Source organism: Alexandromys fortis, unplaced genomic scaffold (assembly GCF_014885135.2).
Source record: "Alexandromys fortis isolate MF-2015 unplaced genomic scaffold, M_Fortis_MF-2015_v1.1 scaffold_127, whole genome shotgun sequence".
NCBI classification, from domain to species: domain Eukaryota; kingdom Metazoa; phylum Chordata; class Mammalia; order Rodentia; family Cricetidae; genus Alexandromys; species Alexandromys fortis.
In genome coordinates this window covers 1,721,796-1,735,960 of record NW_026068006.1, presented here as the reverse complement: position 1 = coordinate 1,735,960, position 14,165 = coordinate 1,721,796, and the positions used below count along the sequence as shown (strand labels likewise).

The 14,165-nt window shown below is 41.4% G+C and overlaps 1 long non-coding RNA gene across 1 annotated transcript in view; it reads right to left on the bottom strand.

Annotated features, from left to right (window-relative positions):
- Positions 1-1,548: 1,548 nt before the first annotated feature.
- The window catches only part of LOC126513266 (uncharacterized), a 28,384-nt gene continuing 15,767 nt past the window's right edge, over positions 1,549-14,165 (bottom strand). Inside the window, exons 3-4 of the long non-coding RNA XR_007595278.1 lie at positions 4,514-4,627; positions 1,549-3,567 (exon numbers count right to left, since the gene is read on the bottom strand). This is a non-coding gene — a long non-coding RNA (uncharacterized lncRNA). The remainder of the gene's footprint in view (positions 3,568-4,513; positions 4,628-14,165) is intronic.

The following is a 14,165-nucleotide window of genomic DNA, read 5'->3' as shown; positions in this document are numbered from 1 at the left end:
TGCCCAGGTTCTCCGTCACGGCAAAGGGGGCTTTGTCTGTGCGCATGTCTGTATTTGGTCCTGGGAATGGAACTCAGAGTTTCACCGATGCTAAGCAAACTCACTATCGCGGAGCTATATCCTCCACACTCTGACAATTTTCAGTTTTAAAATCATGCTAAGATTTTGATTGGCATGGTTGGAGAAAGAGAGAGCTGGCATCTTTAAAATATTGAGTCTTTTGATTTCTGAATGCACCTTCTAGTCTGTAAGTGTTGTACGGTTTTATTTCTCAGCAGTTTTACAACTTTGGACACAAGTTGTAGCCTTAGTTGTCCTGGAACCCACTGTGTAGACAACGCTGGCCTTGAGCTCCCAGAGATTCACGGCCTCTTCTGGGAATGCAGGCGCGTCCCCCACACCTGGCACCTAACGTTCTGTAGTGTACAGGACTTGGATGAGTTGGCTGAGATGTCACCCTATCGTGAACAATGCTTTATAAATTTTAATATCTAACTGTTCCTTTCTAGTATGTGGAAAGAAAATAAGATTATTTATATTGCTAGCACATCTTTTGAGCTTGCTAAATCACTTGTTAGTTCAGTGTGAATATGTCTTCTTCAAATGGGGGACACCTCGGCTTCTTCCTTCATTGATTTATCAAATTGGTTTAATCACCCAATATAATGTTAATTGGTAAAAGCAGATATCCTTGATTTATTTATGATTTAAAGGGGGAAAGTATTAAGAATTTTACCATTAAGAATTATAGTGGTTGTAGATTTCCTATAGACTCTCTTTATCAAACTGAGAAAATGTACTATTATTTTTGCTTGCTTAGGACTGTTTTGTAATCAGAAATTGATGTAGAATTCTTTTTTATTTATTTATTAAAAATTTCCACCTCCTCCCCTCCTCCCATTTCCCTCCCACTTCCCCCACTTACCCTCCCTGCCATGTAGAATTTTTAAAAATGTTTTTCTATGCAAAAAGAGATGAGTTTTGTTTGTTAATGCAGTATGTTACACTGATTTTAAGATTCATTTTCTTTTATGTGCATGTGTGTGCATGCCTCTGTGTGTGTGTGTGTGTGTGTGTGTGTTGGTATCTGTGGAGGCCCACAGAGGGCATTTGATCTCTGAGAACTGGAGTTTAAGGCACTTGAGAGCCACCATGTGGGTGCTGGGAATTGAACCCTGTCCTTGAAGAGGAGCCAGTGCTCTTAACAGCTAAGCCTTCTCTCCAGTCCTTGACAATTGTGTCTGATATGTCCTTATATACTCAGCATTCATTAAAGGTTCTGGATGCAGCTCACAGTGGGTACTTAATTAACCTTTCAAATTAATCAGGAGCAAAACCACATGAAAAGACGCCACAGAGACATAGCATTTGGGTGCTACCTGGTGGTGGTGGTACAAGCCTTGAATCCCAGCACTCAGGAGGCAGATCTCCATGAGTCTGAGGCCAGCCTGGTCTACAGAGCAAGTTTCAGGACAGCCAAGGCCACACAAAGAAAGAAACCCTGTCTCAAAAAAAAAAAAAAAAAAAAAAAAAAAAAAAAAACAAAGTAAAAAAGTTACATAAATAGAAAAAAGAAAATAAATCTCTCTTAGTAATACAGTGTTGGTGCTTTTGAAACATCTCTGTTTAGGGGGGATTTCTCTAGGAAAGCAAGGAAAAGCCAGAGCTATCCCATGTCTGCATGACTTGTAGTCACCCTGAGCAAAGTTAGATGGCACAGAAAACAAGTGGCCCTATGATTTGCCCACAGACACAAAGCGTTGGTATTTTAGTTAAACACTAGAAAATAAAGAAAGAGAACAGTTTCACCTCTTGGCCTGTACCTATGAAGAAATACAGCCTCTCCTGAGAACCACAAACTGCTTTGCTCCCACCACCAGCCCTGCCTCACCTGTGTTAGGAAACACCTGTCTGCCTGCAGGGCAGTCTCTTTTTGAACACTTGATACAAATTAAAATTTGCCTCCAGGGACTCCAAAGGTTCTTCTGTGTCAAAAGCTAAGAGAGAGGCCAGAGCCTGTGATGAATGCCCAGTATTTAAAGGTGGATGCGGCATAATTGCTAAAGAGCTGCTGGGGAGGGGTCGCTTTTCTCTGGGGACGGTGACTGGCAGGTCCCCCAGGTCCCAGTGGACGGCCCCACACTTGCACACATGCAGGTGGCATTAACTGGACTCAACGGGTCACTAAAAACGTAAGTTTAAGTTGGAGATGTGTTGGCGAGGAGCTGGAGGCGGGGACTGGAGAAAGGGAACAGGAAATGAATAAGATCAGGCGCATTGCACGCGTGTGTGAATATCTCAGAGAATAGGTTCAACAAGCTGGTGTGTGTCTCCCATCACCAAGAAAGTCACGGGGTTGGTCACCGAGGCTTAAAAGTAACAGCACAACTGTATCTGTACACAGAGCGCCCTAATGGAAGGGGCACCCGCTCTCCACACACAGAACGTCCCTAACAGGAAAGGGGGTGCCCATGCTCTGCACACAGAGCGCCCCTGAAAGGGAAGGGAGCTCCCATACAAATCACTGGTCCTTTGTGAAGCTGCATTTCCTCTTGACTGACCAATTTTTAAAAGATGCCTTCTCTAGGCGGGGTAGTTAAATCCCCGGGTCAGACTAAAATTTTACTTTTACTTATGCCCAAGTGGAAGACCTGCATGCAGAATCTGAAGCTTGTTCTTGCCTCTGTCCTGCCATTTCTTGTGCTAGCCAATAGGATCTGGGGTGGGGGCAGACCCACGGAGCGCTCGCGTGGAAGCGGGGTCCACTGGGGTCAAGCTGCCCCTGTGACTTTCTAACAAAATCTCTGACGTTTCTGGTTTCCACTGTTAGTGTCACACTCAGTATTTCAGCGCACACAAACACACACAAGCATGCGCGCGTGCAGCGTCCCCACGTATTATTAGCTAGATGGCAGAGGATCTGAGGGACTTGTCACAGGAAGCCCTGGGCAGCTGGAGACGTTTCTGCCAGTACCTGCATTTCAGAGCTATGACTTATGGACAGAGACAAGAGGACGTCAGTACCTTTGAGCAAAAACACAACCCTCCAGTGACCCCTCTGGCAGTACATCAGAGGTTCCGCAATCCACCTTCAGGCAACAACTTGAGGCCAGCCAGACATGACGGGAAGAGCCTGTGCCTGGCTCAGCTTCGAATACCTGCACTGCCGTGCAGGGCCGCTGGCTTAACACATGCGCATCCAGCCCTAAACTGTGTCTGATTCACAGTCTGGCTGGACGGTCCCTGGGAACGTGCAGGGGAGAGCCCACCTGTTGCAAAACTTCCTTTTGATCCAGGATTGTCTGTAGGGTGTTCCTGGGGGTGGTGCGAGCCTCTCACGAGCCCGCTTCGAAGTCAGCTGAGGTTTGTTCGGACAAAGGCCATGCTGTCGCCAGCCTCGAAGAAAACAGCCACACTGCTGCCTCTTCAGGGTCGTCACCGGTCGTCACCAGCAGCTGTTTGGACTTGGACAAGCACAGACTTGGGCCCTCTCTTGTCTGGCCTCACTCACCAAAATTTCACTGAATAAGTAACAATCTCAACAAACGAGAAAGATGATTTAGGTTCCTAGAAAAAAAAAAAAAACAAATTATGTTAACATGCCTGCCTGCCTCCCCTCCTTCCTTCCTTCTTTCCTTCTTTCTCTCTGAAGTACTTATTAGGTTGGGAGGCTGGGGGTAAGCACAGACTCTCTTATTGATAGTGAATGCAGATCAAGGAATATTACTCAGTAGATAGAAACAAAGGCTTAGAAACAAGGCCTAACTCAGTGGTAGGGTGTTTGCCTAGTCAAGGGCTCAGTCCCCAATCCTGCAGTCAAGAAACCAAGAAGGCAACGTAACCATACCCAAGGATCGGGGATCACTGTGGAAGAGGGGCAGAAAGGCTGTGAGAAAGAAAGGGCCTGGAAGATTCCAAGAGTGTCTCTCAGAAATGCCAGAATCCATACCCGTGAAGTCTCACCAACATAGCTACCAAAGCATAGCCTCAGCAGGACAGTACCAGTGCACATGGACATGATAGCCAAACCCTCAGCCCTGCATAATAAAGAACTACAGGCAACCAAGGAGAGCTGAGAATGGGGGGAATAGCCTTCCCCAGCGAAGAGCACACCCATCAGATGTCCAGTCTCAATGTGAGTCCTGAAAGCATATATATGTAAGTAATATTAGAGGAACTAAGGGGGCGATGCTTAATATTTAAGAATATATATATACACACATATACATTTCTAACAGCAGTAGTTAATTTTTAAAAAAAAGAGGTCATAAATTTGAAAGAGAGCAGGATGGTGTGGGGATAATACATGGTAGAGCTTTGAGGGAAGAAAGGGAAAGGGAAAATGATATAATTTTATCATAATCTCAAAAAATAAAAATATTTTAAAAAGAAGGAAATGTGAAAAGAAATGGAGAAGAGAAGAAAAAGCTAGGTGAGCAGGGCGAGAGAACAGAGTGTGAGTGTGAACCATTGCCTGAGGTACACTCCAGCCCAGCCACCACAAGATACTCACGCTGTACAAAGGCCAGTGCTTGGTCAGTGCCTGGTCCAGCGTCAACAGCAACGACAGTAACGTGCTTCTGCCTTCTTCCCTCTGGCCTTCTAGGAACCTGTCTTTAACGGCCTGCTTTGAAGTCAGAAAGGCTTTTAAAAAACATTGCTCTTAAGTCCAGATGAGCTACGACGCCCTGCACCACTTCCTCTCAATCCACTTCAGAACAGTGACTGGGCTCTTGCTGGGTGGGAGCCTCTTGCGATAGGTCCAAATGGTGGTGGGAAGAGGGGGGCTAGAGAATGAATGTCTGGTCCCAGGCTTCAATGAGCTCAGACCAACAGGCTGGGGGGGGAGGGGCGGTGAGTACTGAGCAGCAGGCAAGTAGAAAGAGGTTCATAGGACCAGCAGGGGTTTGGGAAACGGAGATGGTGAGCTGCAGGGGAGCATGAGGGTGTGCAGTTTACCCATCTGGGCGGGAATGGCGGGGTGAAGGGTTTCAGGGTGAAAGCGTTGAGATTCTAAAAGAAGGACAGCTGAGCCAAGTTTCAGAAGAAGAAATTGACACTTCAGGGCAGCAAAGATTAAGGTGGGGATTTGGCCCGAGAGTGCTTTGGACTGCCGTGAGAAATGTGAGAAATGCGGCGGAACAGTTAGGCTTTGGAAAGACTCTGAAAGATTTTGAGGCCCAGACGAAAGGCTTCGACTTCGCATAGAAGAACACTCATCTTCCAATCTATCTTGTATGTACCAAAATCCAACACGGCATCCGCTTCTCAGAGTTCCTGAAGCTCTAGATGAGAGCAACCCCAACACAAGGAAGTTGGGAGGAAGACTGAGAAAAACTCTTCCTGCCCAATAGGTAAAGAAGACATCACAAGGCCATCGTGATAGGGTTGGAGAGAGGACGGGTGTTCATCACACTTGTTGCTCTTCCTGAGGACCCGTTTGGTTCCAGCACCCACATCAGGTGACTCACAACTGTTGGGAATCTGGTACCCCTCTGGACTCTACAAGTACCTGCGCACATGGGACATAACACACACATATCCTACTAAAAACAGAATCCTTAACAAAAAAATTTTTTTAAAAACTTAGGTAATGTTCAACAAATGTGATGGACAATGATTCCTTTAGGGAATCCCATGGAATGCAGCATGTAATCAGGAGGCCTCCATCGAGAAGGAGAGGTGAGATTAGCCCCACGACACGGACCATGTCACTGTGTGGAAGTACTAGGACACTGGAATAACTCTTTGTGAGAACGTCAGTTCCAGTCATGAGGCATCCCTAGGGAGGAACTGGGGACTTCTTTCCAGATACAGAGAGCCCGCTCAGTCAGGGAGCTGTGGTATTCGCAGCAGGTGGCGCATACGACCTGAGAGGTGAACCAGTGTTCCGCTCTATGGCTATTCACGTTGACAAGATGTCTCTCTCTTCTCTAGCTCTGGACTCCGTAGACTCGGGGCCCCACCCTCACCGGGCACACAGCACAGTGACTAGCGAATCCTAAGCTCTGACTGCTCCCATGGCTCTCCTGGTGACTTCTTGTGACTATGGACTGACAGCGATGTCAGTGTGAGGGCTAGGGTGATTGACCACGTGAGGGGGTAAAACCATGAGAGCCTAGCAGTTTGCTTCAAGCCTAAAAATGATATAATGTTTTGTTTGTAAACTCTTTTAATGAAATAGACAATAGTCATATCACACAATTTTTCTGGCTGAACATGATTTTGAGAATAACTCTACTCGAGGTCATTTAGGTTCGGGGGTGCAAAAAAAATACACATTCATGTGGATTGGATTGTGGGATATTATTAGTAGTTTAGAAATTAAATAAAATTAGACAACCACAAGACAGTCATTAGAACAACCAAAAGAAAAGTTAAAATTAATGTAAAAACACAGAATTGATTAAACTATCAAAGTTGTAGAATAAAACCCAGGTATGTTTCTATACACTTGTAACCCCAGCACCCAGGAGATGAACACAGGAGGTCATTTTTGACTACATAGTCAGTTTGATCCTTGGCTATATGAAGCCCTGCTCAGAAAAACAAAACAAGACAGACACAATTTGGGGAATGAACAGAAAAGGTACAGAGTGGAAACGGAACAGTGAATGTCCAGCTGATGTTTCAGGAGCACAGCGGTACAGAGCTGCAAGAAGGAGATAAGAGCACAAGAGCAGAGGTCAAGTTAGACATCCCAAAAGGAAAGGGCCATAGAACCATCACTTCATCACACAAATCTCGGAAAGCGGAGCTGGAAGGGGTGGTTTGTGGACAAGGTTGTTCCGGGAGAAGGGAGTGATGTAAACAGCAAGATGGACAGGCTTGAAAACAGAAGGCATACATCTTTAAAATCCAAATTAAAAAAAATGTTATATGTAACTCAAAATTTATCTTCTATACGTGCACAACCTTTACCAAATATTAGGAAATTAAAGCTTGGAAATACCTCCTATGGAGCCGTTCAGCTTTGGCACTGAAACAGAGAGAAAGGGGCAAGGAGAGAGATCCTCAGAAGAAAAGGTGATCACATTTAGAAACGTGATTAAGTTTCCTAAATAAAATATTAGCAAACCAAATCTAATGTCCAAAAAGTACATCATGACTAAGTCATATGCATATCCCAAAAATGTGTGAATTATTATTAGTAAATACATAAATGTAAGTCAACCAAAACAATGAAGGAGGGGAACAATGTGGTCATTTCAACAGATGTAGAATAAAAACTTACTAATAAGTTACTGAGGTCCTCAGGCTCGCACAAGTACCTTTCCCGCTGAGCCATCTCACCAGGCTCCTTAAAATACCATTTAAAATGAAGAATATTGAAAATATTCCTTTTAAAATTAGGAACAATACAAAAATATCCCTTTCTAGTCAACGTTGTATTAAACATTCAAATCCAGCACAATAAACCAAGAGTAAATAGTAACAGAGACAGGGTTGAAAGGAACAATGTCATTTTTATAAATGACATACATACCAAAAAATTTTTAAATACTCAAATTATTGAAATTAATAGTTTGGCAAGGTGATAAAACGCAAACTCTTACTTGTTTATATAGACCAACCACAAAGGGAAAATGACCACCCAATGTCCATTTATGGCTCTCTGGACATGCAGGCCATGCGACCAGACCTGGAAATGATATGCTAACCTCTTGGCTTTGCCCTGTCTTCCCTTGGACCTTCTCCAGGTGCCTAACTCACTGCCACACCTTGAGACTTTCTTTGGGCAAGAGATCTGTTCACTTCATCTTTGTTCCCAATTCACCTGGCACCATATCCCACCTCAAGACTCCCCCACAGGGTCCTAGTAAGAGAACAATTCGCCTTGACTCAGAACCTTCAGGATTCCCTGAACACCAACCCCACTGCCCTGCCTTAGAACTCTGACCTTGTGGGTCAAGGACTCATAGCAAAATACACAATCAGTGACCTAACTAAAGATGTCATGATTCTATCTCAAAAGACACACACACACACACACACACAAATGAAAATGCTACATCTCCACCAAAATGGCTATTTCCATAGTAATGATCACTGATGGGAACAACTTGGATGAAATTCAAGACACAGAATTCAAAAGAACAATTATAAAAGTAGTCAAATAACTCAAAGAGAACATGAAAAAAGCTTCTTTAAAAACACTTTAAAAACTTTCTAAAAAAAAAAAAAAAAGAACTGGTTAAAGTCCAAGTAAACAAACACACAGCTGGATAAAATAAGAGAACTTCACTGAACATTTCAACTGAATGAAAAGATAGAGATACTGAAGGAAACTCAGACTAAAGGCAAGCTGTAAATGAAAAATTCATCAAGTCTAATAAAAATGTTCAGTGGAAGTTTCCCTAACAGGATGGATCACATAGAAAGCAGAGCATTAGGGCCTGAAGGTAAGGTAGAGAATTAGGTCACTCAATCAAAAAAAGTGATACATTTCTTAAAAACCTGCACATGGAATAAGCAAGAACCTTGACACACTGGGAAAAGATCAACTCTATGACTTATGAGCATAAAAGAAAGAGGAATCCAGATCAAAAGCATAGGAAATATTTCCAGTAATATCATAGAAGAAACTTCCTAAGTCTAGAAAAAGATGCCCAGTCCCCATAAATAAGAAGCACACTGAACACCAAACAGACAGGTCTGGAAAGTAAGCAACCACATCATATTATAGTTAAGAGACTAAACATACAACATAAAAAGTGCTTTGACAGCACCTGCAGGGAAGATTCAAGTCCCATAGAAAGACAGCACCAACAGAACGCATCTGGTTTCTCAGCGAAAAGTTTAAGAACATGAAGAGTCTGGAGCAACATGGTTCGAGTTCTGAAAGACCATAGATATGAGCCCCGACTACATCTCCCGGCAGAACTGTTCATCATAACTGAAGGACAAAGAAAGGTTTTCATGGGAGAAACAGGCTAAGAGAGCTGGTGACTGACAAGCTGGCTCTGCCAAGAATCCTGGAAGGAACGGTTCACACTGAAGAAAAGAATAAGCACTCTGAAGAGGCTGCAGAAAACAAACAAACAAATACAAAACACAATAAGTGATGGTAGAATAGCTGTCATACAAAGTAGGACTAAGAAAGCAAACACAACGAAACAACAACAATTAATAGACTCCTCTCAGTGAGAATACTGACTATTACTGGCCTCAATTTCCGATTCAAAAGACAAAACCTAGCTGATTGGATTAGAAAGCAGGATTCAGGGCTCGCAGGATGGCTCTGTAGTTAAGGCTAGTCCTCAAGCCTGAAGGAAGAGCTGACTCCCTACACACCCTACACATTCTTCCTTGACTTTCACAGATGAGCTGTGGCATGTGCACACGCACACACACATTCATATACACACATTCATATGTATATGCACAAGTAAATAAATAAATGTCATTAATTTTTTTTTTAAAGAAACAGGCTCCATCTTTTTGTCATCTGCGGGAACCACACATCACTGTCAAAGATGCCCTCTCCCTTAGAACAAAAGGATGGAAAAAAGTATCCCAAATGGAGCCAGGAAACAAGCAAGAAGCATTATGATAAATCTGACAAAATAGATAAAACTAATCAGAAGCAATTCAAAGGTCACTTTATTCAGATCAAAGGAACATTTCACCAAGAGGACATTACAATTCCAAACACATACTCACTAAACTCAAACGGTGACTTGAATATTCTACTTTTGTCAATGAATAGATCATCCAGAAAAAAATTAATAGAGAAAACATTGGAGCTAGGTATATCATAGACAATAGACCCAAAAGATACCTACAGAAATATTCTACCCAAACACTACAGAAGGTACATCTGAGAAACTCTTGGAAGTTTCTCTAAAGTAGACTACATATTGGGACACAAAGAAAGTTCCCCCAAATTAGAAAAAATGAAATGACTTCATGAATTCTATCTGATCACATTGTAACAAATCTTAAACAGAAAAAGAAATTCCATAAATACACAAACTTATGGAGACAAACATCATACTATTAACTGGAACATTGAAGAAATCAAGAAAGAAATTTTAAAGATGTACACAATATACAAACCTTTTAGATATAGTGAAAACAGTCTTAAAAGGGGACTTGTACCTCTAAGTTTCTACATTTAAAAATATCAGGAATAGCACAAGTAAAAACCTTAGTGATATACTTCAAGAGTGGAAAAACAAGAAGAATCCAAACCTAAAACAGTAAATGGAAACAAATAATCACAAGTGGAAATTAATAAAATAAAAGCAAAATAATACAAAGAATTAGTGAAATGAAGAATTAGCTCTTTGAAACTTTTTACAAGACTATCAAACCCTTAATCAAATTAACCAGTGGATGTAAAGGAAGATTCAAGCGAATAAAATTAGAGATGAGTAGGGAGACATCACAACAGATACCAAGGGAATTCAGAAAGATCATAAGGACATGCTCTGAAAACCTATATTCCAATAAGCTGCTAAACCTGAAAGAAATAGATGAATTTCTAGATACATCTGACTGACTCAGGAAAGTTAAATCAAGATGACTATCAACAATTTAAACAGACCTACAAGTGAGGGATTGAAGTGGTCATAAATAGAGTCTACTGGAGTTGGAAAGAGGGCTCAATGATTTAGAGCACTCACTGCTCTTGCAGAGGGTCCGGGTTTGACCCAGCGCTCACATAGTGACTCACAACTGTCTGTTACTCCAGTTCCTAGGAATCCAACCCCCTTTTCTGGCCTCTGAGAGCACAAGGTTACAAGTGATGCATACACAGGCATGCAGGCAGTACATGCATACATATAAAATAAAGTTTCAAAACATTTTTTATAAAAATCTACTAACTAAAAAAGCTCAGGTACAGGTGGATTCACAGCAGAATTTTACCAGACCTTCAGAAAAAAGCTACAACAGTGCTTCTAAGTGGTCTACAAAAAGAAACACAGGGGCTAGAGAGATGGCTCAGAGGTTAAGAGCACTTGTTGCTCTTCCAATGGTCCTGAGTTCAATTCCCAGCAACCACATGGTGGTTCACAACCATCTGTAATGAGATCTGGTTCCCTCTTCTGGCCTGCAGGCATATATGCAGGCAGAACACTGTATACACAATAAATAAATAAATTTTTTTTTAAAAAAAAGAAACACAGGAGGCACTTCCAAACTCCTTTTGTGAAGCTATTGTTACTCCATCAGTAAAGGCAGATAAAGACACAGCAAAACAAAAAAGAACTATAGACCGAAACCCCTCATAAACAAAAATGCAAAAATTCTCAACAAAATAATTGCAAGCTAAATATAGGAACACATTTTTAAAAAATCATTGACCATAATCAAGTTGGCTTTTATTCCAGAGATGCAGGAATAGTTCTGCCTAAGTGGCTAAATATAACAAATAATATAGATGGAAATGAAGACAAAAATCACATGACCATCTTAATAGATGCAAAATCAACCTTTGACAAAAAACCCAACATCCTTTCATAATAAAAGCCCTAGAAAGATTAGTGTTGGAAGAAACATACTGCAACACAATAAGGCTCCATACAAGCAACTCATGACAAACTGTCATAAATGGAGAAAAACTCACTCATAACATTGTCCCCACTTCTTTTTCATATAAGACAAGAGAAGGAACTAACAGGGATACATATAGGAACATAAGTCAAACTATCTTTGTTTGCCAATGATATGATCATAAGAAACCCTAAAGATTCCACCAGAAAACTCCTAGAACTTTTAGAAAACTGGCAGAATACAAAATTAACATACAAAATGTTGTTTTTCTGTTGGCTTAGTGGCAACACCTGGATCTACTAGGGTTTTTGTTGTTGTTGTTGTTGTTGTTTGGTTTTTCGAGACAAGGTTTCTCTGTAGCTTTGGAGCCTGTCCTGGAACTAGCTCTTGTAGACCAGGCTGGCCTTGAACTCACTGAGATCTGCCTGTCTCTGCCTCCCGAGTGCTGGTATTAAAGGCGTGCGCCACCACCACCTGGCCTTACTGATGTTTTAACTACTGCTCTGCAGACAGATGTTGGGGTAAAAACCTGACAGCTCAGAAGGGTCAAGAAGTAACCAGCTGAACTTCCTTTGGCTGCAGACCCAGGTCTCTCCATTTGTTCCAAAACAAAAAGACCAAAAAAATCTCCAAGTCCCTCCCTACTCCTTCCTGTGCATCTTGCTATCCTTCTTCCAGGGTCCTTGGATTTGGTGTGGCTAATTCTTGTGGACTAGTTGCTGGCTCAAGGCTGATTTTATTAACACAGTCTCAGGGTTTTGCAGAGCAATCAAACATCCTGCAACAACAAAAACACAATGAGAAAGAAAATAGGAAACAATCCCATTAACAATAGCATTAAAAAATAGGCAAGGAGGTGAAAGACCTCTATAAGGAAAACTTTAAAACTCTTAAGAAAGCAATAGAAACAATCAAGCATATAGAAAAGCCTCCATGCTCATAGGCTGGTAGAATTAATATTGTGAAAATGACCATCCCCCCAAAAGCAACCTGTAGATTTAATATAATCCAAATCAAAGTCCCTGTGCCATCCTTCAAAGAAAGAAATCTTAAAATTCATATGGAAAGGTATTACTATACCTAGTCTTGAGTTATACTACAGAGCATAATAACAAAAACACCATAATGACTGACATAAAAACGGAAATGTAATGGACTAGAACAGAAAACTCAGATTTATTTCTGTACAATTACAGCTACATTTAACAAGGATGTCAAAAATATACAGAGGACAAAAGACATCTTCACCAAACAGTGTTGGGAAAACGGGACGTGAACGCGTAGAAGAACAAAACTAGATCCTTATCTTCCATCTTATCAAACAATCAGCTCCAAAGAACTCCACATAAACCTGAAACTCTACCGCTAGAAGGGAAGTTAGAGAGCGTCCCAAGATATAGACATAGATAAGGACTTTCTAAATAAGACTGGTCACCCAGGAAGTAAGGCAAACAGTTGACAAACAGGACCTCACGGAACCTAAAAGCTTCTGTACATAGAGGAATCAGTCACTTAAGCAAAGAGACGGTCACAGAATGTGGGAAAATCTTTACCAGATATATATCCCACAGAGGGTATGTACCTAGAAAACACAAAACCTCAAACAACAACATATCAAGAAAACAGCGCAGTCAAATAACGGGCTGTAGATCTGAACAGAGAATTCTCAAGCGGCTTTGTTAGTCTGTGTTCCTTGGGCACTACAGAACATCTTCTGTTGACGAGCATGCGCTGTAATAAGACCTTGGATTGAAAAGCATGACCTGTGTGTTGAAGGATATCACATATGATTATTTACTTTGATTGTTTTTTAATTTTTCTGTATTATCTAATGATAGCCTTAGAAAATAAAATCATAATGCTTGTTCTTTGTATTGATTTGGATAGAATAATATGAGAAGGCAACTTGATTAAATTTGAAATTGAAAACTTTTTTTAAATCAATTTATAACAACAGTTAAAATGTATTTAAGAATAAATCTCACAAAGTGCAAGACTTTCATGGCTATCCTATAAAATTATATTCCAAAATGTTAAAGAAATTCTTGGTGTATTGAAACTGATCTTACATTCATGAAAAGGAAGTACAGTTTATCTTGATTGTCAACTGGATTAGATGAAAAAGGCCTGGGAGGTCAGGACAGCATAGCATTGGGTGTGTCTGTGATGATGTGTTCAGGGATGGGAAGCTGCCCTGAATGTGGGTGGCACTGCCCAGTAAGCTGGGAGGCCCGCTAGCACAGGGGTCCTTTCCCACCATGCTTGCTGACCGCCATGATGTGGACAGTGTTACACCGCTCTACTGCTTTGCCTCAAACAATAAAGCCAGAAATTCATAAGTAGCTCTCTGCAAACATGATCTGAAATTAATCTTTCTTCCCTGAAACTCTTATTTCAGATGGGTTACAGAGACACAAAAAGTCTGGACAACACAAGACAAGACTGTTCTAAATATTTTAACACTCCCCAAATTGATTTACAGTTTCAACACATCGTAATTAAAACCCCCATGATGCTTTTGGTGGTTCTTGACAACTGATTCTAATACCTGTTCAGAAGGATCAACAGTATGGTCTGTTCTCCTGTGTGGTGTGGTATAGTGAGTATGGTGTGTCTGTGTTGTCTATGTGTGTGTGTGTGTGTATTGTGTGTCTGTGTTGCATATG